General features: G+C 35.7%; 1 pseudogene across 1 annotated transcript; it reads right to left on the minus strand.

The window, feature by feature from the left end:
• Positions 1-8,274: 8,274 nt before the first annotated feature.
• On the minus strand, positions 8,275-19,823 carry LOC308428101 (olfactory receptor 10C1-like; annotated as a pseudogene). Its single transcript has 2 exons — positions 19,129-19,823; positions 8,275-8,552 (listed from the first exon to the last, which is right to left on the minus strand). The product of its transcript is annotated as an olfactory receptor 10C1-like (transcript).
• Between the last annotated feature and the right edge of the window lie 7,271 nt (positions 19,824-27,094).

Below are 27,094 nucleotides of genomic sequence, written 5' to 3' on the forward strand. Positions count from 1 at the left end.
CAATGATGGCAATGACAAGCATAGAATTCAGGTCTCCTGCAAGCTTATTTTCCCAACAACTTTCCATATGCACACAAACACATCTATATCCACTCAACATCCCAAGATATATCTATATATTCAAACAAATTTTTCCAATCTGCTTAAAGACCTGTTTTTTTATTAACTCCAACTTAGACAAATTAAAAAATATATATTTGGTTATCTGTTTTATAATGTATTGTTTGTTAGACAATTTTCCTTCTCTCTGTAACTGACCTTATCTAAATCTAACTATATGTTAATGTAAAAGAATGTCTAGTGAGTATTAGATGCTTTCATATCTACTCTGAAGACCTCTTGACCCTAAATTCTTATGCTAAAAATGCTTAATACTGTCAGAAAAAAGCTGAGTAAGGCTCTTTTTAAGTGAAATCTTTCAAAAAAGCACCTGCTCCTGAGAGCTGTAAGACTTCATAAAACTTTATTAGCTACTGATCGTACAGAAACCTGAAACTTAAGCCATCTACACTAGCATGTATTTTGCCTGCATCATCACACACTCCACAGAGTAGACAGTAGACCATCTCTCAGTTGAAGTGTAAACTAGTAAGGATGGTGCAAGGTGACCTTGAATGCCTCTTTAGATCTGATTTTCTAAGTTTTGCAAAACCAGATTTTCTAAGAAAATTATCTAAGTCCTATTTTCACTGAATCTTATTCCCTGATCTTAAAAACGTACCTGCTTTCAAATCCATTACTCTACTTCTTTGAATCCTGATCTATATAGATAGTTAAGCCAAAGATAACAGACCAACCATAGCACATCTCCTGTTTCAGTCTTGTCTAGCTGTATGTGCAATAGATGAAGGCTGGATAAAGTAATACTTCCTCCTCCTTCATGACTCTTATCCCCATAGTCACAGTCCCTGGAGTAACCAAAAACTTTTAAGTCACCTGGGGCACAAGTAAAACAGAAACCCCTATTTCCTGAGGCAGATGAAACTCGGCTCATATTGAGCTCCTTGGAGAATGCAAGAAAATAGAGTGTTCACCCCTGGGAGGTAGTTTCAGAAAATTCATCCATCTCATTAGCTCCCTCACTACTCCATTTCTAGAGACTTCATAACAAAAAGAAAGTGTAACATTACCTAATATCACTCTTACTTTGAGAAGCCTTACTGATAATGGCTACCAATTTTGAAATAAGAATAGGTTAGATCCTTCATTTTTTTTCCAATAAAATATTTGCTTTCTGAGCTGTTGCTGATTAATAAATAATTTTCTAAGCACAGGGCATGTATGAGGTAATACAATGTTCACAGCCATTCAGCAGTATCGTCATACATATTAGGTCCATCCTAAGGAACCTAAAGAAGAGAATCCAACACTGTTCCCTGGGTCACACACAGCATTTCCAAAAGAAAAAAAAAAAAGCATATCACAAATATCTGCATCATGCCTCTCACAGGGGTTATAGTGATGAGTAGAATATAACCAAGATCACAAAAGTGCCAAAAAATACCTGTCTCATGATCTGTGTCCCTGAATAGTATTTATTACCCATCTGCTCTTAGATGGCTATATATTTATTTTAATTCTGTATTATATTTAGTAAAAGTGTGCGTCATAATTATACGAGATAAATTGCCAAAAGATACTGCATTCAACATCTTTTCCTACCTTTTGGTATTGTTTTCTCCCTTTGTATTTATTATTTGAATATTTTCTACAAAATTTTTGACCATATTCACAAGCTATACTCCTCTCAGATCCATACCCCTTAACTCACCACCCAACTATGCAACTTTATATTCTATGGATAAAGTTCAAATGCAGTAAATGCTGCATGTACTAATAGATTTGTGCCCTCCACTAGAGTGTGGTCAACTCACCAAGGGACTGTAACCATTAAGAAAATGGAGTCCCCTACATTCAGGGGATATCAATTCAAAATTAACAAGTATGTTATTTGGTTTTTCATATATCTTGACACAAATGCTGTAGATGTATCTTTTGATTAAGTATTGACCACATTAATAGATAACTAGTTTCTTTTTTCATGATCAGTAATTTAAACATTTATCAGGAAAAGTTATCCAGTTTTTATTACACTTGAACTCCATTTAAAGCTTTGTGTTTCTCCCTAAGTATATACATTATATCCCTAGGATTGGGATTTAAAAACACACACACACACACACACAGGACAAAATAAAATAACAAAAGGCCTGGAAATATTTAAACAGGGCTAAGATAGAAACAGTATAAAATATAGAGGGATTCGATGTCAGGACTCAGGATCACCAGTTGAGAAGGCCAATGCATCAGTATACAAAAGCATATAATTTGCCCCAAGATTACAAATTGTTATTATATTATAATTGCATTCATCAGTTTTCCAAGGTGGTAGTTACACAATAAAATATACTTTTGATAGAAATCAGGTAATTAATATTCTTCAAAAGCCAGATAGTTAAGTATGTTTGACTTGTCAGTTTTCTAAGCTCTCTCTCAAATATTAAGCTTTGTGTTGTAACACAAAGCCTTCCATCTTTAATACCAAAAGGATTCCTGCGACTCTGCCCTAGTAGAAATACAGCTACAGAAACAGATTGCCTCAATTACTTGGTTCAAGGGCTGAAGGTGAACTTGGATTTGCAGCATAGAAATCTACAAATTTATTCTCAGCTCACACACAGGGACACATACACATGTACACACACATACAAGCACATACTCAGACACACAGGAATACATAAAATTTTATTTTAAATAACTTTCTCTCAACTTAGTGTTCTAAGAATATCATCACTTGGAATAATCCCAGACCAAACTTGTCTGTTTAGAAAGTAATCAGAGCATCCCAAATGCACAGAGAAATGATTTATTTCCACATACGTTGCCTATTAATTTTGCATTCGTATAATTTTTTAAATGTTTGTTTTTAGTGATTTTATTGACATACCAAGACCGACAAAATATATGTACATGCCCTTTCTATCAATGGATTGAGCAGAGATAACCCCATAAACCCGAGGAAGGCAGAAATCAGAGGAAAAGAGGTCATTTAAGCTTCCTTTTTAAGTCAAAAATAAAACATAAAAACAAGCCACCTCTTTAGAAGGCAAACAACCCTAAGTGAAAAAAAAATTTAAAGCACATAATTTATATGTTACTTTGTCAGAAATGTGTATTCTTATCCTCAATAAAACTATATGAAATATAATTTCCAAAGACCCAGTCACTAGGCAGGTGTAAATACCAATCAAATTGAGGCAAACTTGTTAGATATATCTTACAAGATCAGTAGTACCTCTGTTTGTCAAAGTTATTGAAATACAGCACTCAGGTACTTTTGCTATAAAATGAACAAAAGAAGTCAAAACACTACTTCCAGTAATCTTATTATCAATTAAATATGAAGATTCACAACTGTCATAAGTTGTTAAAATGCCAGGCAAGTTGAAAATTCTATAGTACTCTGCATTCACCATTAATCAGATGGACCCCTAGAAATCTATGGCTCATGGAAGCCTGCATTACTTTGTGGTTCTCAGGACCACATGTGCTGTGTAAAGAAGGCATAAGAGGAGGCAAGGCAGAAGAAATAGAAAGAGGAAGGGAGAGACAAAGGGAGAAACAGAGAGGGAGAGAAAGACACAGATGGAGAGACAGAGAGGGATAGGAAGAGATAGAGAGCGAAAGAGAGAGAAAGGGAGAAGGAGAGGAAGGGAGATGGAGAAGAATAGAGAGAGAGAGAGGGAGGGGGGAAGAGAGAGACGGAGTGGGGGAAAGAGAGAGATTGGGAATTGGGATAGAAAGGTGAGAATGATCAGTGATGAGTTGAAGTAGAAAACAAAAATCAACATACATTGTAAGAAATATTCCAATAAAAATTAAAAATACCTTAAAAACACATAAAGCTGACAGAAAAAAGGCCTCTCTTCCAACTGATGTCAGAAAATGCTATTGTCTACTCCATATGCACCTGGGTCCATGGGTCTCTTCATGTAAACTCATTGGTTGGTGTTTTAGTTCCTGGGAACTGTGGTGGGTTTTGGTTAGTTGATATTTTTATTCTTCAAATGGGGTTGCAGACCCTTTCATTTCTTTCAGTCCTTGCTCTAGCTCGTTCATTGAATTCTTTCTGTTCAGTCTGATGGGTAGCTGCAAGTATCCTCCTATGCATCAGTATGGCTCCTACAGAACCTATGAGAAGGCATCCATATCAGGTTTTTGCCAGTAAGCACTACTTGGCATCAGCAATTGTGCTTGGGTTTAGTGGTAGCATATGGGGTTTATCCCGAGGTAAGGCAGTCTATGGATTGTCTTTTCCCCAATCCCTGCTCCTCTCTTTGTCCCTTTATTTCCTCCCTTGAGTGTTTTGTTCTCGCTTCTAAGACAGACTGAGGCATCCACTTTCTGGCTTTCTTTATTTTTGAGCTTCATAAGTTCTGTGGAGAGTTTCTTGGGTATTCTGGGGTTTTTAGGCTAGTATCTGCTCATATCTAAGTATATAACATGAGTCTTCTTTTGGGATTGTGTTGCCACACTCAAGATGATAGCTTCAAGTTCCATCCATTTGCCTAGAAATTTCATAAACTCATTGTTTTTAATAGCTGCATAGCACCCCATTGTGTATATGTACCTCAATTTCTGTATCCATTCCTCTGTGGAAGGCCATCTGGGTTCTTTCCAGCTTCTGGCAACTATAAATAAGGCTGCTGTAAACATGGTAGAGAATGTGTCCTAGTTGGGTATTGGAGCATCATTTGGGTATATGTCCAGGAGTGATATAGCTGGGTCCTTAGGTAGTACTATGTCCAATTTTCTGAGAAACTGCCACACTGATTTCTAGAGTTCTTGTACTAGCTTACAATTCCATCAACAGTGGAGGAGTGTTCATCTTTCTCCACATCCTCGCTAGCTAGTATCTGCTGTCACCTGAGTTTTTGATCTTAGCCATTCTGACTGTGTGAGGTGGAATCTCAAGGTTGTTTTGATTTGCATTTCCCTGGTGACTAGAAATATTACACATTTCTCTAGGTGCTTCTCAGCCATTCTGTATTGCACAGTTGTCATTTTGACAATGTCCTTACAGAACCTTTGCAATTTCATGAGGTTCCATTTTTTGATTCTTGATTTTACAGCTTAAAATATTGGTGTTCTGTTCAGAAAAATTTCCCCTGTGCCTACATATTCTAAGCTCTTTCCCACTTTTTGTTCTATTAGTTTTAGTGTAGCTAGTTTTATGTGGAGGTCTTTGACCACTTGGGCTTGAGCTTAATACAGATAGAAATGATAATTTTGCATTCTTCTGCATGCTGACAGCCAGTTGAACCAGCACCATTTGTTTAAGAGACAGTCCTTTTCCATTAAATATTTTTAGCTCCTTTATCAAAGATTAAGTGACCATAGTTGTGTGGGCACATTTCTGTGTCTTTGATTTTATTCTATTGATGTACCTGCCTGTTTCTTTACCAATAGTATGCAGGTTTTTTTATTTTTTTTTTTTTTTTTTTTTTTTTTTTTATATATAATCACAATTAATCTGGAATATACCTTGAGATTAAGGATTGTGATTCCTCTAGAAATTCTTTTATTGTTGGGAATAGTTTTTGCTATCCTGGGGTTTTATTATTCCAAATGAGTCTGCAAATTATTTTTTCTAGCTCTATGAGGAATTGAGTTGTAATTTTGATTGGGATTGTATTGCATCTGTAGATTGTTTTATGCAATATAGCCATTTTTACTATCTTGATTTTTCCAATCCAAGAGCATGGGAGATCTTTCAACCTTCTGAGGTCTCCTTCATTTTCCTCCTCAGGAAACTTAAAGTTCTTGTCATACAGATACTTCACTTACATGGTTAGTGTCACTGGAAGGTATTTTCTATTCTTAGTGATGACTGTAACTACTGTGAAGGGTGTCAACTCTCTAATTTCTTTCTCAGCCTGTTTATCCTTTGACTAGAGAAAGGCTACTGATTTGATCGAGTTAATTTTATATCCAGCCACTTTGGTGAAGTTTTTTATGAGCTGTAAATGTTCTCTAGTGGAATTTTTGGGGTTACATAAGTACACTATTATATTATCTGCAAATAGTGGTATTTTGACATCTTCCTTTCCAATTTGTATCCCTTTAACCTTTTGACCTCTCTTTGCTCTTTGATTGCTCTGGACAGTACTTCCAGTACTCTATTGAATGATCATATTGATGTGTTCTTATATCCCATTTGCAAGAATTTTACTGAGTATTTTTGCATCAATGTTCATGAAGGAAATTAGTCTAAAGTTCTCTTTCTTCGAAGAATCTTTGTGTGGTTTAGGAATGAGCATAATTGTGGCTTTGAAGAATAAATTGGGTAGTATTCGTTCCATTTCTATTTTGTGGAATAATTTGAATAGTATTGGTATTTGATCTTTGATGAAGGTCTGATAAAATCTCCCACTTCACCCATCAGAATCTGGGTTTTTTTGGTGAGAATGCTTTTGATGTTTGATTCTATTTGTTTAGGGATTATGGGATTGTTTAGATGGTTTATCTGATCCTGGTTTAACTTTGGTACCTTGTATCTGTATAGAAAATTTTCCATTTCCAATTTCTAGATTTCCAGTCTTCTTTAGTATAGGCTTTTATAGTATGGTCTCATGATTTCTTGAATTTACTCAGTTTCTGTTTTTATGTCCTCCCTTTCCTTTCTGATTTTGTTAATTTGGATACTTTCTCTGCTCCCTCCAGTTATTATGGCTAAGGGATAATTGAACATACTCTTCCTTATGTTGATTCTTTGAATAGTTCCTTTTTGTTTCAATTTGGTAGATTTCAGCTCTTAGTTTCATTACTTCCTGATATCTACTCTTCTTGGGTGTATCTGCTCCTTTTCTATTCTAGAGCTTTCAGGCATGCTGTTAAGCTGTTAGTGAATGCTGTCTCCAGTTTCTTTCTGGAGGCACTCAGAGTTATGAGTTTTCATCTTAGCACTGCTTTCATTGTATCCCATAAGTTTGGGTATGTTGTATCTTCATTTTCATTAAATTCTAAAAATTCTTTGATTTCTTTCTTTATTTCTTCCTTGACCAAGTTATCATTGAGTAGAGCATTATTAAGCTTCCATGTGTATGTGGGCTTTTTGTTGTTTTTCTTGTTATTGATGACAAGTCTTATTTCATGTTGCTCTGCTAGAGTGCGTGGGCTTATTTTGATGTTCCTTATTCTGTTGAGGTCTGTTATTTCACTGAATATATGATCAGTTTTGGAGAAGGTGCCATGAGGTGCTGTGAATAAAGTATATACTTTTGGTTTTGGATGAAACATTCTATAGATGTCTATTAAATCCATTTGGTTCATAACTTATGTTACTTTCAGTGTGTCTCTGTTCAGTTTCTTTCTCCATGATCTGTCCATTGATGAGAGTGGGGTATTTAAATCTCCAACTATTATTGTGTAAGGTGTAATGTATGCTTTGAGCTTTAGTAGGGTTTCTTTTATGAATGTGGGTGCCCTTGTATTTGGAGCTTAGATGTTTAGGATTGAAAGTTACTCTTGATAGATTTTTCCTGTGATGAATAAAAAGTGTCCTTTGTTATCTTTTTTGATAACTTTTAGTTGAAAATCTATTTTCTTTCAATATTAGAATGGCTACTCCATCTTGTTTCTTAAGACCATTGGCTTTAAAGGTTTTTTGCCAACCTTAAATTCTGAGGTAGTTTCTGTCTTTGTCTCTGAGATGAGTTTCCTGTATGTAGCAAAATGCTAGAATCCTGTTTACATATCCTATATGATAGTCAATGTCTTTTTATTGGGAAATTGAGTCCATTGACTTTATTAAGGAATTGTGATTGTTGCTTCCTGCTTTTTTTGTCCTTAGAAGTATAATTATGTTTGTTTGTTTCTCTTCTTTTGGTTTTCTTGCACATTTTTTCTTGCTTTTTCTAGGGTGTAGTATAACTCCTTGTGTTCAATTTTTTTCATCTATTATATTTTGTAGGGCTGGATTTGGGGAGAGAGATTCTGTAAATTTGGCTTTGTCCTGGAATATCTTGGTTTCTTCATCTATGGTAATTGAGATTTTTGCTGGATATAGTAACCTGGACTGGCATTTGTGTTCTCTTAGAGTCCGTATGATGTTAAATCAAGATCTTCTAGCTTTCAAAATATGTGTTGAAAAGTCTGGTGTAATTCTGATTGATCTACCTTTATATGTTACCTATTCTTTTTTTCTTTAACTGCTTTTAGTTAACTTTCTTTGTTTTAGTCAATTGCTGTTTTGACTATAATGTAGCAAGATAATTAGGTGTCCCTCATCAAAATCTTGATCTTTTCATTCACCCAATGAACAGTCTCCTTCACCTTTTTGTTGTGAAGCGAATAGATGATGGGGTTGAGGAATGGAGTCAGGAGGGCATAGACTAAAGCAATAAGCTTGTCAGTGCCCTCAGGTCTGCTCTGAGGTGAACCCACATACACAGTAAAAGCAGACGCATAGAACAGTGCAACTACTGTCATATGGGAGGAACATGTGGAGAAGGCTTTGGCTCTGCTGGCAACTGAAGGCAGCTTCAGAACAGCTGTCAAAATACCCCACATGGAGTCACAAGATTGAGGACAAAATTGCATCCAGATGTCACACAAACCACTGCCCCATGATTTGAGCTTGCTAGCTTGTGCCTACAAATGCCAACCACATTTGTGGTGTCAGATCTCAAAAGCAATAGGCTATCTCTTTCATGTAATATTGTAAGCTTGCTCTGAGACTTGCAGGTATCAGGGCAGATGAAAGCAAGCCAATCAAATGGCAACTACTAGTCAGAGTTCGACTTGTCTGCTCATAAGTGCAGGGAACTGAAAGCATCCTTACTTCTGCCTTTACATCTTTGCAGGCTTAAAAATGCTGTGCCCATATTATTCTGTTTCCCTGGATTCAGAGTCCTGACAGAGGTTTTACATATTATTTATACTGCCAATTTCCTAAGCATGTTTGTTTCCCATCTCATTCTTTTTCATATAAGAGGAAACCTCCACTCCATCTTTCAATATCTTTTATCACAATCTTGCTAAAGAATATTGAAATCCATGTACCTTTGTGTTTCATTTTCATAGTTCCCTGATCTCCATCACAACATTTTCCCAGTATTCTCTTCTCAAAACTTTTTATTGAATGTTCTCTGAATTTATATTTTAAATGTTTTGGAGTCCAGAAAAATAACAGGATAACTCATTTCCCACAAATGAAAAGCATTTGACTTACTCATCGAGCTAAAGGTATTTATCTTTATTGTAAAAGACCAAGAAAAAGGCTAATTTATTAGTGTCTAAATTAACCATAATAGAAATTAATTATGCAATATCTTAAGAAATAAGTAACATTAAGTGGTAATAAAATACTCGAATAAAATAAAATACCTGACTTTGAAAAAGGTTCCCATGGAAAGTTTAACACTGAGAACCAAAATATAACATACACATTGCTTCTAACTGCTAGTAGAGCTCCAGAATGGACAGATATTATAGCCTAATTCCTAAGAAATACCTGACAATTCACTGGGATAAATAGTTGCAGTAGTCCTTCAGTACAATGCTGTAACATCTCCAATCCCAAACAAGAAACTCCAGTTCTTCCAAACCCTTAAATTAACAATAGGAAAGTCCTCAGATTGGCAACATTAACACTCTCACTCTCAATTTATCTTAATATCACATCACATTTGTCTTCCTGTGTTCCTCTTAGATCAGTCAACTCTAAGAAGAATTGTCACCAAATTTTTACATTTAAATAGATCTCTCCATTAACCGAGTAGATTATACACACCAAATCCTATGTACCTTGCGTTATTACCTATCAGATACAAATAGGTGAGCAAAGAAATAGTAGATGCTATCTATTATCAAGTACAAGAGAAATGTATACTATCAAGTTTTAATCTAGAGAAAAGTGTGGGTTTAAAATGATGTTAAAAAAACAGAACATTTGAAAAAATAAGGTTAAATGCCTATGAAATTAGAATTGAATAAGTGAGTATTTTATAAAGTTGGGTACATTGCAGAATAGTAAAAAAGAAAGATTGTAACAACCAGAGATGGTGAATGAGTAAATTTCAGGGTGAAATATATTTAAAGCTAAGCATTCTCAAATAAATAAATCCCTATTCCAGAAATTTTGCGGGAAATGTGAAGTAACAATCAATATCTATGCAGTTCATTGAGTATTACTAATGTACCCACTTAACAGATTAAGAAAATACAGGCACAGGGATTTAAGGCTGGTCTTCAACAATATCAAAAACAACAAAAAGTGAACATTCATATGGAGCTAAACAATGCTCTCCTTAATGATAATTTAGTCAAGGAAGAAATAAAGAAAGAAATCAAAGATATTTTAGAATTTAACAAAAATAATGGCACAACACAACTAAACTTATGGGATACAATGAAAGCAGTTCTAAGAGGAAAACTCATAGGGCTGAGCACCTTCAAAAAGAAACTTGAGAAACCATACGCCAACAACTTGACAGCACAAATGAAAGCTCTAGTACAAAAGGAAGCAGATACACCCAAGAGGAGCAGAGGGTTGGAAATAATCAAAACCACAGCTGAAATCAACAAGATATAAACAACAACAACAAAAAAAAAAACTATACAAAGAATCAAAAACCAAGATCTGATTCTTTGAGAAAATCAAAAACATTGATAAACACGTAGCCAAACTAAGTAAAGGGGCCAGAGAGAGTATCAAAATTTACCAAACCCGAAAGAAAATGGAGACATAACAACAGAAACTGAGGAAATTCAAGGAATTATCACTTCCTACTACAAAAGCCTAAACTCTACAAAACTAGAAAATCCAGAAGAAATGGACAATTATCAAAATAAATACGAGGTACCAAAGTTAAAACAGGATAGAATAAACAATCTATACAGCCTCATTCCCTCAAAGAAATAGAAGTCATCCAAAACTTCCCAAACAAACAAACAAAGAAATAAAAAAGGCCAGGACATGATGGGTTTAGTGGAGAATTCTATCAGACCTTGATAAAAGTCCTAATACAATACTCTCCAAACAATTCCATGAAATAGAAACAGAGAGAATACTACCCACCTCATTTTACAAAGCCACAATTACTATGAATCCTGAACCACACAAACATCCTACAAAGAAACAGAACTTCAGACCAAACTCCCTCATGAACATTGATGCAAAAATAATAAAATTCTTGCAAATCAAATTAAAGAAAACATCAAAATGATTATTCACCATGATCAAGCAGATTTCATCTCAGAGGTGCAAGGATGTTTCAATATATGAAAATCCATCAATGTGGTCCACTATATAAACAAAGTCAAAAGAAAAATAAATCACGTGATAATTTCTCTAGATACTGAGAAAGCATTTGACAAAATTCAACACTCCTTCATGTTAAAAGTCTTGGAAAGGTCAGGTATTCAAAGCTCACAATTAAACATAGTGAAAGCCATATACACCAAACCAGTCACCAAAATAAAACAAAATAGTGAGAAACTTTAAGTAATCCCACTAAAATCAGAGACTGCAAAGTCTGTCCACTGTCTGTCTACATACTCAATATAGTGTTGGAACTACTAGGCAGAGCAATACAAATACTACTAGGCAGGTCAAAGGGATACAAATCAGAAAGGAATAAGTCAAAATATCACTATTTGCTGATGATTTCATAGTATACTTAAGTGGCCAAAACTTCCAACAGAGAATTTTTACAGCTGATAATTACCTTTAGCAAAGTGTCTAGAACTTAACCAAATCAGTAGCCTTCTTCTACTCAACTGACAAAAAGTCTAAGAAAAAAATTGGAGAATCAACACCTTTCACAATAGTCACAAAGAATATATAAAATGTTGGCTTGACATTAAATAAGCAGGTGAAGGATCTGTATGACAAGAATTTCAAGTCTCTGAAAAAGGAAATTAAAGAAGAACACAGAAGATGCAAACTTCTCCCATGCTCATGGATTGGAAGGATCAACATAGTAAAAATGACCATCTTGACTAAGGCAATCTACAAATTCAATGCAATCCCCATCAAATTTCCAACTCAATTTTTCATAGAGTTAGAAAAATCAATTTGGAAATTCAATTGGTATTATAAAATCCCAGAGTAGCAAAAAACATTCTCACCAATATTTCAGGGAAGTTACTATTTCTGTCCTCAAACTTTATTACAGATCAATTGTGATAAAAACTTCCATGGTATTGGTACAGAAACAGGCAGGTAGATCAATGAAATAGAATCAAAGACACAGAAATGAACTCAAACATTTATGGTCACTTGATTTTTACAAAAGAGCTAAAAACATTCAATCGAAAAATGACAACCTCTTTAACAATTGTAGGTGGTTCAACTGGCAGTCAGCAGGCAGAAGAATGCAAATTGATCCCTTCTTATCTCCTTGTACAAAGCTCATGTCTATGTAGGTCCAAGACCTCCACATAAAACCAAGTACACTGAAACTAATAGAAAAGTGGGGAAGTGCTTAGAACACATAGACACAGGAAAAAATTTTTCTGAACAGAACAACAATGGCTTATGATCTAAGATCAAGAATGAACAAATGGGACTTCATGAAATTTCAAAGTTTCTGTAAGGCCAAGAACACTGTCAAAGGACTAAAAGGCAACCAACAGATTGGGAAAACATCATTACCAATCCTACATCCGATAGAGGGTTAGTGTCCAATATGTACAAAGAACTCAAGATAATAGGCTCTAGAGAAACAAATAATCCAATTAAAAAATGGGATACAGGGCTGAACAGACTTCTCAACTAAGTAATATAGAATGACTGGAGAAGCTCAACATCCCTAATCAATAGAGAAATGCAAATCAAAACAACCTAAAGATTCTACCTCACAACAGTCAGAATGGCTAAGATCAAAAGCTCACATGACAGCAGATGCTGGCAAGGATGTAGAGAAAGAGGAACACTCCTACACTGTTGGTGGGGTTGGAAACTAGTACAACAACTCTGGAAATCATTCTGGTGGTTTCTCACAAAATTGGACTTAGTACTACCCGAGGACCCAGCCATATCACTCCTAGGCTTATACCAAAATGTTGCTCCAACATCTAACAAGGACACTGGCTCAACCATGTTCATACTAGCCTCATTTATCGTAGCCAGAGCCTGGAATGAACCCAGGTGTTCTTCAACAGAGGAATGGATATAGAAATTGTGGTACATACACACAATGGATTACTACTTAGCTATTAAAAACAATTAGTTCATGAAACTCCTAGCCAAAAGGATAGAACTTGAAGCTATTGTTCTGGGTAAGGTAACCCAGTCACAAAAGAGCACTCATGATATATACTCACTTATAAGCATATACTAGCCCAAAAATCTCGGAATAATCAAGGAACCATCCACAGAACTTATGAAGCTCAAAAGAAAGGAAGGTCAGAATGTTGGTGCCTTAGTCCTTCTTAAAAGGGAGAACAAAACACTCAGAAGAGAAAATACAAGGTCAAATCGTACAGCAGAGATTGAATAAATGATCTATAGAGACTGTCTCAACGTAGTAAACCACTCCATATGCAGCCACTAAACTCAAGCACTATTGCTGATGCCAAGAAATGTTTACTGGCAGGAACCAGATATTAATTTTCTCCTCAGAGGCTTTGCCAGAATTCTATAGATACAGACGAGGATGCTTGCAGCTAACCATCATGCTGAACATGGGGACTCCAATGAAAGAGCTAGGAAAAGGACTGAAGGAGATAAAAGGTTTGTAACCTCATGGGAAGAACAACATCATCAACAAGACTAGGCACTGAGGTTTAGAGTGTAATTGGGAGAAAGTGCACCTTCAAGGAAACAGCTTGAGTGGGAGAGAGAAGGGAAGTGGTGGGGAAAGGGTATAACATTTGAAATGTAAATACAGAGATTATCTAATAAAATTGAAAAAAGTAAAAATATTGCTTAAACTCTCAAAGCAAGTAAATAGTAATATTAAAGTTTGAGCCCATGAAGAGAATCTCCAAATTCTTTTCTAATTACCAATGTGTAGTAATAAGTTAATTGGTTTATGGAACATTTATTATTCATTGCAATTTTAAAATATACTAATACATATATCTTATACAAAGCAAATGAGAAAGCTGAGGTCCTCCCAACCCCAGTATTTAGAAAAAGAAAGGAAAAAAGACAGGATTTTTAAAAATATTTTCTTTCTCTAGGAAATTTAGACCAAGAATTGAACACTAGAAGTCAGAAGTATTTGTTCAATATTTATTCTTGACAAAGGCGAAATAGAGTTATGGTTCCTTAATTCACAGAACAACATTTGTAGACCACAAGAGAAAACCTTCAGATATTGAATAGTTTTTCCTTTCTGCATTGCTAAATTAAGCAAAATCACAAACAAATGGAAAAAAAAGAAAATATTTTCATTCTTCTCCTATCATTACTAGTCAAATGTTCTCATGATACTTTTTAATAATAACCCTCAATATATACTGGAATGAATACCAGAATATGGTAGGAAAAAAAGACTCACTTCCTTGAACAGATAAGTCTTATTGGACGGTCTCCTGGAACTCATCAAGGTTAACATTGAAGGTTGAAAGAGTAAAAGATGGACAAGTAACAAAAGTATCTTGGGAGCATATTGCAAAGCTAAAATTTTGGGACAATATGAATAATACATGGGCTAAGAAGATTTGTTTCAGGAAGTATGCAATGGGAGAAATGCTTCAGAATACTGCAACTGGTAGAGAGAAGAGAGAAGTACAAAGCAAAGTCCACGTGAGAAGTATCAAAACATGTCCAAGAAAGGCAAGCATACCTAGTTTTGCAAATGTTTTTCTGAATATGGTTTTACCATTGATTCAAAGTGAATCTTGGTCCAAACCACTGCTCCATCTTTGGTTAAAGTTCTGAAGCTGAAGAAGGTACGGGTCCTGAAACTTATGACACGTCAAAACATGTGATTCTCTAGTTGGTGACTGATGTGTACTGGGTTCCTAATGCAGAGTTTATATTCATATATGTAGCATTTCATGCCCATTTTAGACTGTAACATAATTCAGGGAAGGTCAGAGCTGCCAATGCTGCTCTTCTTCAACCACTCTTACCTCTCCTGTGCCACCTGCAACCATTACCTCATTGCTTTGGTTACAACAGATCCATTCTTATACTTCTTGATAAAACCTCTATCCCAAGACACTGCTATTCCAAGACACAATTAAACTTATTGTTCAATTTCCTGTAAAAATAGCTCTCCTACAAACACCTTAGTAAATGTTCCCTCAGGTTACTATGAGTAACTCTCAGTATGGATCGCTTTGTGGAAAGAAGTGAGTCACAGAGAAGCAAGTCAGATGTGGTGTGTCTCTCTAATGACTTACCTCTGCAATCTTCACTTTGGAATTCTGCAGTCTAATCCAGTGTTATTTCCTGCTGTGCAATCACCATATAACATGATGATAAAAACACAATCCAATCCTCATTTCTTCCTTCAAACAGGGAGTATAACAACTTGGATTTGAATTTCTTCTTTACGATTGCACTTTCCAGATTTGTCATCATTCAGAACTATTTGCCTTACCACCTAACAACCTAATCCACATCGGTGTCATTTTTTTCTCAAAATATTTACATTCTGTCTTCATGCTATCTCTTCATAATGCAGTAACCACAGAGCATAATTGATCAAACAACCAGCTCTTTAAAATGTATTTCACTTTGTTTTTTACCTTTACAATTATTGATTTAGGTGTATTTGGAATCTGTGTACATGTTTATGTGCACAAAGGCCAAAGATAGGCATCAGATCATTGGAAGCTGGAGTTACGCAGGTAGTTGTGAGCAGCCTAGATGTGTAATCAGAGTCAATGTCAGGTCCTGTGTTAGAACAGCATCTTTAACTGCTTAGCAATCTCTTGAGTGCCCCTAAAATACTGTTCTACAAGCAGTTCTAAATCTCCATCAGCAGGATATCTACCAGTACTCAATCCACTCTACCACTGTTTTGACCCTGGATATGTTGAGGCAAAAAGTTTAGGTCTTCAACAAGTATTTGTACTCTTCACTTTCTGCAAACTATTCAAATCTGTGTCTGATCTTTTGATCTCAGCTGAGTACTATTTCAAAACTTCATTTTCATAGCTTTGTGATCCAGATTAATAATAGGATAACTTCATTTACCCACTGAGTGTGATGAGTCATTCATTGATCTAAAGGTACTATCTTTTTAATCTCAGAGAAAAGGACCAGACACATATAGTAGTCTTTAAATTAACCTTAAGTTAAATCAATACTTTCTATCCTAATAAAGAAGTCACATTAAGTGGAAATTAAATACTCAATCCATGTCATAAAGATTCCTGTGAAAAGCTTAACACTGGCCACCAAATATTTTATACATACATACATACATACATACATACATACATACATACACATGCACACACACACACACACATACAGACAGACACACACAGAGAGACATACACACACTGCTTCTATGTGTCTGATAATACAGCTTCAGAATGTAGCAAATACTATAACCTACTGCCTGTGAAATACCTGACCATTCACTAGGGTGAATACTTGCAGATGTCCTTCAATACTATGCTGTATCTTCTGTAATCCCAAACAAGAGACCATGATTAACCTAAATCCTTAAATTAATAATGGCGCATTCCTCAAATAGGCAGGTTTAATGCTTGAATTCTCTTAACTTCACATTCCATTTTCCTTCTGCTTTCTTCTAAGGTCAACCAAGTCTAAAAAAAAAATGCCATTCAGTTTCTACATTTAAAGAGACCTCTCCATTAACTGAACAGCTTGTGCACACCATGACTTATATCTCTTAGGTTATTACTTATCAGATACAAATACCTGAGAATAGTGAGTTATTTTTATATTTTGGATATTTGCCCTCTATTGTATGTAATATTGGTAAAGTTCTTCTCCCTATCTTTTGGTTGTCATTTTGTCCTCTTGAAAGTGTATTTTGCCTTACAGAAGCTTTGCAATTTTATGAAGTCCCATTTTTGATCTTAGAGCATAAGCCACTGTTGTTCTGTTCAGGAAATTTTCCCTGTGGCTATGTGTTGTTAACTCTTCCTCCGCTTTGTTTTTTTTATTATTATTATTAATTTTGGTGTACCTGGTTTTCTGTGGAGATTTTTGATCCACTTGGACTTGGCTTTGTACAAGGAGATAAGAAAGGATCAGATCACATTCTTCTTCATGTTGACTGCTAATTGAACCAGCACCATTAGTTAAAGATTCTGTGTTTTTTCCATTGTACGTTTTTAGGTGCTTTGTAAAAGACCGAGTGACCATAAGTGTGTGGGTTCATTTCTATGCTTTCAATTCTATTCCAGTTACTTACCTGCCTGTCACTGTACCAATGCCATACAGTTTTCTATCACTATTGCTCTGTAATACAGCTTGAGGTCAGGAAAGATGATTCCCCCAGAATTCCTTATATTGATGAAAATAGTTTTCGATATTCTGGGTTTTTTGTTACTCTAAATGATTTTAAAAATAGCTGTTTTTAGCTCTATGAAGAATTAAGATGTAATTTTGATGAAGATTACAAATAACTGTAGATTGCTTTTTGTAAGATTATAATTTTTACTATATCAATCTTGCCAATCCATGAGCATGGGCGATTTCTCCATCTGAGTTCTTCAATTCATTTCTTCAGAGACTTGATGTTCTTGTCATAAATATTTCTCACTTGTTTGGGTAGAGTCACACAAGAGTATTTTATATTATTTGTCACTATTGTGAAGTGAAACCCGACATATGCTGCCACTTGATAGTTTCTGTCATGCTTGTTTTCAATATTTTAAACTCTCGGATGGAATCATCTGTTGAAATCAGAATGTGCTGCTAGCTTATATTAGACTTTTCATTTTATGGAGGCAATGGCTGTGGCTGTTCACTTTATCCCCTATACTTCAGAGATGGGTAAATTGTAAGCTATCACATACCTACTTAGGGACAGTCCGATAAGTAAAATGCAACTAAAACCTTGGCAGGTACCAGGCTGATACATAGAAACAAGAAAAGATAATATCAAAGTTCCAGATTAAGTCAAAACATTTTTATTCCAGTTTTTAATCTGCTGCGACATTTCTTCATCATCATGTTAGAACGTATTAAAAGAAAAAGGCTTTTGTTATCTTTGTGCTCTACCTCTAATTAATCTATTTAGGAGAGTGAATGTGTGCAGCACAGTTAATGCTAAACTGAGTGGTTCTTTTATTGGAATTAATATTGATTTTACAAAATGATTAACAAGCCATTTGGTTCTTGCATTTACCCAGAATATAGGTTATGCCCAAAGAGAGATTAGGTGTCCCTCAGGAATAGACTGATCATCACAATCACCCTTTTGACAGCCTCTTTCACCTCTTTGTTGCAAAGGAAATAGATGATTGGCTTAAAAAATGAAGTCAGGAAAGCATAGACTGAAGCCATAAGCTTGTTATTGATAGATAAGTAGATAGATAGATAGATAGATGATAGATAGATAGATAGATAGATAAATGATAGATAGATTGATTGATTGATAGATATAGATAGATAGTTAGATAGGTGATTGATAGATAGACAGATAGACAGACAAACGTAATTATCAAAGTAGCAAAATTAAAATAGTTTTCTACACCACTTTTTAATCTGCTGTGACATTTCTTCATCATGTTGAAATGGATTCAGAGAAAAAATTCAATCTCTCATCTGCTCTACCTCTGGCTGATATCGGGTCTAGAAGAGTGTGTGCAGCACAGTAAGTGATAAACTGAGCGCTTAACTTACTAGCTTTTATTTTGATTCTGCAAAAAGTTTAACAAAACATTTTGTTCTTGAATTTACCTAGAATGAGGGTAATGCCACTAGAGATAATTAGGTGTCCCTCAACAAAATACTGATCTTGTCACTGACCCTCTTTACAGTCTCCTCGACCTCTTTGTTGTGAAGGAAATAGATGATGGGTTTGAGGAATGCAATCAGGAGGGCATAGACTAAAGCAATAGGCTTGTTAGCTACCTCAGGTCTGCTCTGAGGTGAATTCACATACACAGTAAAGGCAGAAACATAGAACAGTGCAACTACTATCATATGGAAGGAAGGTCCAGAAAAGGCCTTGGTTACACTGGCAGCTGAAGGCTGCATCAGGACATCTATGAGAATTCCCCCATAAAGTTTTATGATGATGACAAAATTGCATCCAGTGGCCAAATCCAATCACTTTTCTATAAATGTGAGCATGCCAGCTTGTGCTCACACATGCTGACCATACATATGTTGCCAAGTCACAAAAGTAATGGGCTATCTCTTTCAAATAATATGCTAAGGTGGAAGTGATACATGCAGGCACAAGGGAAGCTGAAAAGCCAGCCACTCAATTGGCACCTGCAAGACATAGCTGTACGTGTCTTTTCATGAGTTCATGTTAGTGCAATGGATGAAAGGTGGAAAGTAGCATGTCCAGAGGCATGAAACATAACAAGTGGCACTCAGTCATCCCTAAGGCATGGAAGATACACCAATTGATGAAACATGCAGTTGATGGGATGGGTGAATGTCCATAAACCAGGGTATGTCGCAAGGTGGACACTGTGGTGCTGACATACCAGAGTTCCAAGAAGGAGAGGACACTGATAAAGAAATGCTTGGGAGTGGACAGCCCTGAAACTGCCTGAATCAAGACAATGATGAACAAATCCCCTGCAAATGTCAGGAGAACAGTGCTCAGGTTTCCAAAAAAGGCAAGAGGTCTGAGGGTTCCAGATGTAGTAAAATTAACATGGATGAAAATCTGGGTTCAGCTGTAATTAACATGATCCATGATTACCAAGATGAACTAATTCAGGATCCTCCATCTCTTCATGAAATATTCCTAGGACCAAGAACACAACTGTGAGTACATGGCTGACTGCTGTCCTTGTCTAATTAAATCCCTATTGTGTGATGCAAGAACTGCAGGCTTTTTCCTCCCCCATCAAGATAAAATGATTGGCTCTATGACACATCAGTATCTGACTGGGCTAGAACTAGAAACAAAGAGTCCTGGTTTATCCTTCTGTATACTCCAGTACTGAACTCTTGAGAGTCCTCTGACTCAGATCTCCTCCATCCCACTATCAATAAAAAGAAAGGGAACTATTCTACTGCACTCAATCCTATAACCTCTAAGGTTCCTGGGGAGTCTATGAATCTAGTTTACAATAATACAATAAGGAGAAGTGTTGGTAATATCTAAGGAAAGTCTTGACATCTAAAGTTAATTACAGTGACCTTTTTCCAAGTCTTACCATACATTGATTACTATCCTGGTAGAGAAAGATTAAGTGATCTATGCATAATAATGGTACAGACATTCTAAGATTAATCCTTAAAATATCATACCTATGAGATGTAATGATTTTTTAATATCAGGCTCATAATATGCAATACTTATTTACTATGAGACTCATTTTATTCACTCTCAGGCCCACAGTATCTACTGATTCTTCACCCAACGTTCATACCATACCTTCTAAAAGTTGATCTTCATGACAGACAGATGACATGAATTTTCAAAGAAAAGCATGAGTCAAAATCCCCAGGCAGGAAAGAGTCTTTGCAGCAGCCATGAACTAACTGCATGCACTTGCTCTGACACACCCCAGCTCTACACTTTGAATTAGAATATGTTTTCACTTACCCAACTTCCTGTTCCCTAAAATAAAGAAGACAAACAAGATTTGACTGTTGGTTTCTAAAATTGTTAGCAAATCTGATTTCCCTAGTTTATTGAGAAATGACTGTGAGTTTTATAGGCATGAAGAATAACAATCCTTGAGTTTTTCTTCTATAACCTCAGAGCACTCACCAGGAAAGGTCAAAATCAAAGCTTTTGCCTAATTGTCTTCTTGTAATCTCCCGCACTCCAACCCCTTTATCCATCACCTTAGCATTTGTGGCATTAGTACTTGTACAATCACCCTTAGAGCAATCCTATCTGTATCTACTTATAATAGTACACCTAAAATGGCTGCTTTCTCAGAAGTTCCTTGTTGTGTGTTCCCTGGATCCTGGTGGACTAAGAAGTTGGGCAGAGAGAAGGGGAAACACACCAGTTCTTTTCCTCAGATAGTTTCTCTTCATCTAGATACCAGGGTTGATGCCTTTCTCATGAAATATATACTTTAGTAAGAGGCAACTAATAAATAGTAATGCTGAGGGAAATGATTTTAAAAAAAGAGAGGAACAATTCATTAAAATAATTCTGATAAAAATTATAAAAAATAAAAAATTGTATAAAGAGCAGTGTTTCATCAAAAAGTTTAATTTGTAGTATGAGATTCAAATGTTCAATAAAGACATGAAAAATAAAACTAGGAAATGTAAACATATGAAAATGTAACAAACCAATTCAAAATAAGGTGTGTTACATTTGCAACTACATTGTGCTACTGATATTATTTTTTTCTCATTAACCAAGATCTGGATATTTACAAACATATATGATTGTAAAGGTGTCAATTGAATAGATATCTTCAATTTTTTACAGGACTATAAAATAATATTCATTTTCATAAAGATTAGGTTATTCCAGGTTATTCTATTCTTGGAAATTCATCTTAAATATGTGTGTGTGTGTTTGTGTGTGTGTTTATGTTTGTGTGTGTGTATGTGTGTGTGTATTTATACATATACACACATAAAAATGCATTTTCTTTTAGTCTTACTTGTAGTTATAAATATCAGTAGCAACTCAAGAGCAAACTCACATTGTTGGCCAGGTTAAAACAAAACAGAAGAGATTCTTCAGCACATTTTTTTTATCAAAATGAAAACACACCTCCAGGAATGATTTTCCAAAAGGTATAAAAATACTTACATTAGATGCTTTCAAGTTTTAAAAACACAATTAATTTCTCTTTGATGAATATGTTATAAGTCTAAGTACAGAAAGAAAAAAACTAAGTTTAGGAGTTGGAGAAACACTCATATTACATATTGTGGCTTGCTTTGATTTTTAAAAATGATAGAGTTATAAGATCTACTAGAACAGTTATGCTGACCTTAAAAATAACTTCTGTGTGATGACTTTATATCCTGCTCTAACAATCAACAATGAGCATATCTTTACTTATTGTTGAATGACTGATGAACACTCTATAGCAAGACTTTAGGGCTTTTGGCCTCATCATCAAGTATGGAACCTAGAAATGAATTACTTTGCTCTAGGAGATGGTCAGAAATACTTTTCGGTATCTCCAAGTAGTTTGCTGTTTGGGTAATATTCTATTCTCCTCCCAACTACTTCTCAATGAGGATTTGTTGAGCTAACTACAATTAGGAAGACAGAAAATAAACTTTATGGTACCAATTTCACATAGGCAAGAAGAATGCCAAGATAGTCCAGAGTGACACTGACCGTATTGTTTCAAATCAATGGCAGTACAGAATTACTACTAGTTTGACCTGTACATGATAAATATGAAATATAAAAAACACAGACAAAGATCTCCACTGTGGAATTTATATGTAAAAAGTATGAAATGGTGTCTTTCTCACATAGACTTTTACTTTTTCATGTGTTATATATGTATCAAATACTTTAGCACAGGAATTATCTCAGTTTATTTACTATTATCATTTCACAGAAGTTTTCTTATTGTTGAGAATAGATTTTAGTATTCTAGGTTTTTGTTATTCCAGATGAACTTGAAAATTGCTCTTTCCAATTCTATGAAGAATTGAGTTGGAATTTTGATGGAGATTGCAATGAATCTTTAGATTGCTTATGGTAACATGGCCATTTTTAGAATGTTGATCCATCCAATCCATGTGCATGGGAGATCTTTCCATCTTCTGAGATCTTTCTCAATTTCCTTCTTCAGAGTTTTGAAGTTCTTGACATACAGGTCCTTCACTTGTTAGTTAGGATCACACCAAGGTATTTAATAGTTTGTGAATATCATGAAGGGTATCAAATAAAGAAGTTAGTATTTTCTGGGATTTTTTATTTCAGTTTATTTTAAGATGCAGCAATTAAGGATGAAAAAATCATACTGTAAACATCTACAGGAATGAAACCTAATTTTGCTGACTTCTATTATTTTTAGCAGCAAAATTAGTCTAAATCCAAGTATAAGACATGATTTCTAAATCTTAGAAATATTGAGATAGAAGAACAGTGAAGATCCAGTGACACAGGCCTGGAGAGAAGGCGTTCCGACTAACCGGGGTGCAGAGAGATCTCTGCCAACCTGGCGGAACGTGTGCCCCCCCCCCCTGCTTGTTTCAGGGAACCTGTAACCTGGCATCGGACTATTCCCAGCCAGAGGACTTTGACTGAAGAATGGGCACTCATGCCATCCGCCACCAGGAACAGTAGATATCCAGGGAAACAGGCCTGGTGAAAAGCCGTTCCGATGAGCCAGGGTGCAGAGAGATCTCTGCAGAGATCTCTGCAGAGTACGGAGAAAGTGTGCCGCCCCCCAATTGGTTCAGGGAACCAGTAACCTGGCATCAAGCTATTCCCAGCCAGTGGACTTTGAGTGCAGAACAAGCGCTCAGACCATCCTCAACCAGGAACAGTGGAGATTCAGGGACACAGGACTGGTGAGAAGGCGTTTCGACTATGTGGGGAACAGGAGATCCAGGGACACAGACCAGGTACAAGGGAGAAGCAAGAACCAATTACTGACAACAAGACCACATATAATCACAGACAAAAAGATGGCAAGAGTAAAGCAAAAGAACATACCCCAAGGAAACCAAGACAACCTGGCAAACCAGAACACAGCTCACCCATCACAGCAAACAGTGGAATGCCAAACATTTCAGAAAAAGAAGACTGAGAACTGAAATCATACCTCAAGATAATGATAGAGATCCTTAAACAAGAATGGGAGGAAAAGCATAAAGAATTAGAAGCTTTTAAAGAGGAAAGAAGAAAAACACTCAAAGAACTCAAAGAACTAAAGGAAAACAGAACCAAAGAGATGAAGGAATGGAATAAGGAATATAAAACAGAAATGGACAAAATAAAGGCAACACTTAAAGAGACAAACCTAGAGGTAGAAAACCTAAAAAGGAAATCAGGAGTCAAAGATGGAAGCATTTCCAAGAGACTACAAGAGATGGAAGAGAGAATCTCGGGGGCCGAAGACAACATTGAAAACATACAAAAAGAAGTCAGAGAAGATGCAAAAACCAAAAAGCTCCTAAAATGTCCAGAAGATCCAGGACACAAGGAGAAGACAAAACCTAAAAATAATAGGAATAGAAGAGGGCAAAGAATATCAACTAAGAAGCACAGCAAATATTTTCAACAAAATTGTAGAAGAAAACTTACCTACACAAAATAATGAGATGACCAGGAGCATAAAACAACCCTACAACTCCAAATAGGTTGGACCAAAAAAAATTCCTCCCAACACAAAATAGTCAAAACGCCAATTGCCCAAAGCAAAGAAAAAATATTAAAAGCAGTAAGGAAAAAGGCCATGTTACATATGAAGGCAGACCAATCAGAATCACACCCGATTTCTCAACAGAAAGCTAGAAGAGCCTAGACAGACATCATGCAGACCCTAAGAGAGCACAGGTGCCAGTCAAAGCTGCTATACCCAGCAAAACTCTCAATCATCATAGATGGAGAGACTAAGCTATTCAAAGACAAAACTAAATTTACACAATATCTGACATCAAACCTAGCACTACAATGAATTATAGGTGGAAAACCCAATACAAGGAGGGAAACTACATCCTAGTAAAAACAAGAAAACTCCTAAGCAAGAAAACCAAAAGAAGAAAGACACACAGGCACAGTTCAACCTCCAAAAGCAAAAATAGCAGGAAAAAGCAACCACTATTCCTTGATAGCTGTTAACATAAATGGACTCAATTCCCAAATAAAAAGACACAGGCTATCAGACTGGATACATAAACGAAAACCCAGCCTTTTTACTGCATACAGGAAACTCATCTCAGAGACAAAGGCTCACACTATCTTAGAGTAAAAGTTTGGGAAAAAAACTTCAAAGCAAATGGCCCCAAGAAGCAAGCTGGGGTGGCCATTCTAAAATCAAATAAAGTAGATTTTCAACCAAAGTTATCAAATAAGATAAGGAAGAACAGTATTTACTCATTGCAGGGGAAAATTGTCAGGAGGAACTCTCAATCCTTAACATATATGCTCCAAATACAAAAGCACCCATATTCATAAAAGAAACACTATGAAAGCTCAAAAAATACATTGCGCCTCACACAATAATAATGGGAGACCTCAATACCCCACTCTCATCAATGGACAGATCATGGAAACAAAAACTAAACATGGACACTGTAAAAATAGCAGAGGTTATGAATCAACAATAATGAATAGATATTTACAGACCATATCCTCCTTCTCAGCACCTCACAGCACTTTCTCAAAAATTGACCACTTAATTGGTCACAAAATGAGCCTCAATAGGTATAAGAAGATTGAAATACTCCCATGCATCCTTTCAGATCACCATGGTCTAAGGCTGGTCTTTAATAACAACAAAGTCAACAAAAAGCACATAGACACATGGAAACTAAACAATGCTCTATTAAACGATAGAAGGATCAAAGAAGAAATAAAAAAAGAAATTAAGGATTTTCGAGACTTCAATGAAAATGAAAACACAACATACGCAAACCTATTGGATGCAATGAAAGCAGATATGAGAGGAAAACTCATAGCTCTGAGTGCTTCCAAAAAATAAAACTGGAGAGAGCATACACCAGCAACTTGACAGCACAGCTGAAAGTTCTAAAACAAAAGGAAGCAGATACACCCAAAAGGAGTAGAGGGCAAGAAATAATCAAACTTAGGGCAGAAATAGACCAAAAAAAAAAAAAAAAAAAAAAAAAAAAAAAAAAAAAAAAAAAAACAAAAAGAACCATAGAAAGAATCAACAAAACCAAGAGCTGGTTCGTTGAGAAAATCAACAAGATTGATAAACCCTTAGCCAGAATAACTAGAGGGCAAAGAGAGAGTATCCAAATCAACAACATCAGAAAGGAAAGTGGAGAAATAATGACTGAAACTGAGGAAATTCAAGAAATCATCAGATCCTACTACAAAAGCCTATACTCAACAAAGCTGGAATATCTGGAGGTAATGGATGAATTCCTAGACAGATACAAGATACCAGAGTTATACCAGGACCAGGTAAACCATCTAAATAATCCCATATCACCTAAAGAAATAGAGGCAGTCATCAAAAGCCGTCCAAACAAATCAAGCCCAGGTCCAGATGGGTTCAGTACAGAATTTTATCAGACATTTATTGGCGACATAATACCAATACTCTCAAAGCTATTCCAGACAATAGAATCAGATGTAATACTACCTAACTCATTTTTTGAGGCTACAATAAGCCTCATTCCTAAACCACACAAAGACCCTACAAAAAAAGAGAACTTCAGACCAATCTCACATTGATTCAAAAATACTCAACAAAATCCTTGCAAACAGAATCTAAGAACACATCAAAATGATAATTCACCATGATCAAGAAGGCTTCATCCCTGGGATGCAGGGATGGTTTAACATATAGAAATCCATCAATGTAATCCACCATGTAAACAACTCAAAGAAAAAAACCACACGATCATCTCACTAGATGCTGAGAAAGAATTTGAAAAAATTCAACACCCCTTCATGTTAAAAGTCTTGAAAAGAACAGGAATCCAAGGCCGTACATAAACATAATAAAAGCAATATACAGCAAACCAATAGCCAACATCAAACTTAACGGTGGGAATCTAGAAGCAATCCCACTAAAATCAGGGACTCGACAAGGCTGCCCACTCTCCCTATTCAACATAGTACTGGAAGTCCTGGCCGAACGAATTAGACAGTAAAAGGAAATCAAAGGGATACAAATTGGAAAGGAAGAAGTAAAAACAATACTATTTGCAGATGACATGATAGTGTACTTAAACAACCCCACAAATTCCACCAGAGAACTCATACAATGACAAACAAGTTAAGCAAAGTGGCTGGATATAAAACTAACTAAAACTAATCAGTAGCCTTCCTATATTCAAAGAACAAACATGTGGAGAAAGAAATTAGAGAAAAGATAC

This window comes from Micromys minutus (assembly GCF_963924665.1).
Source record: "Micromys minutus genome assembly, chromosome: 1".
In the NCBI taxonomy this organism is placed as follows: Eukaryota; Metazoa; Chordata; class Mammalia; order Rodentia; family Muridae; genus Micromys; species Micromys minutus.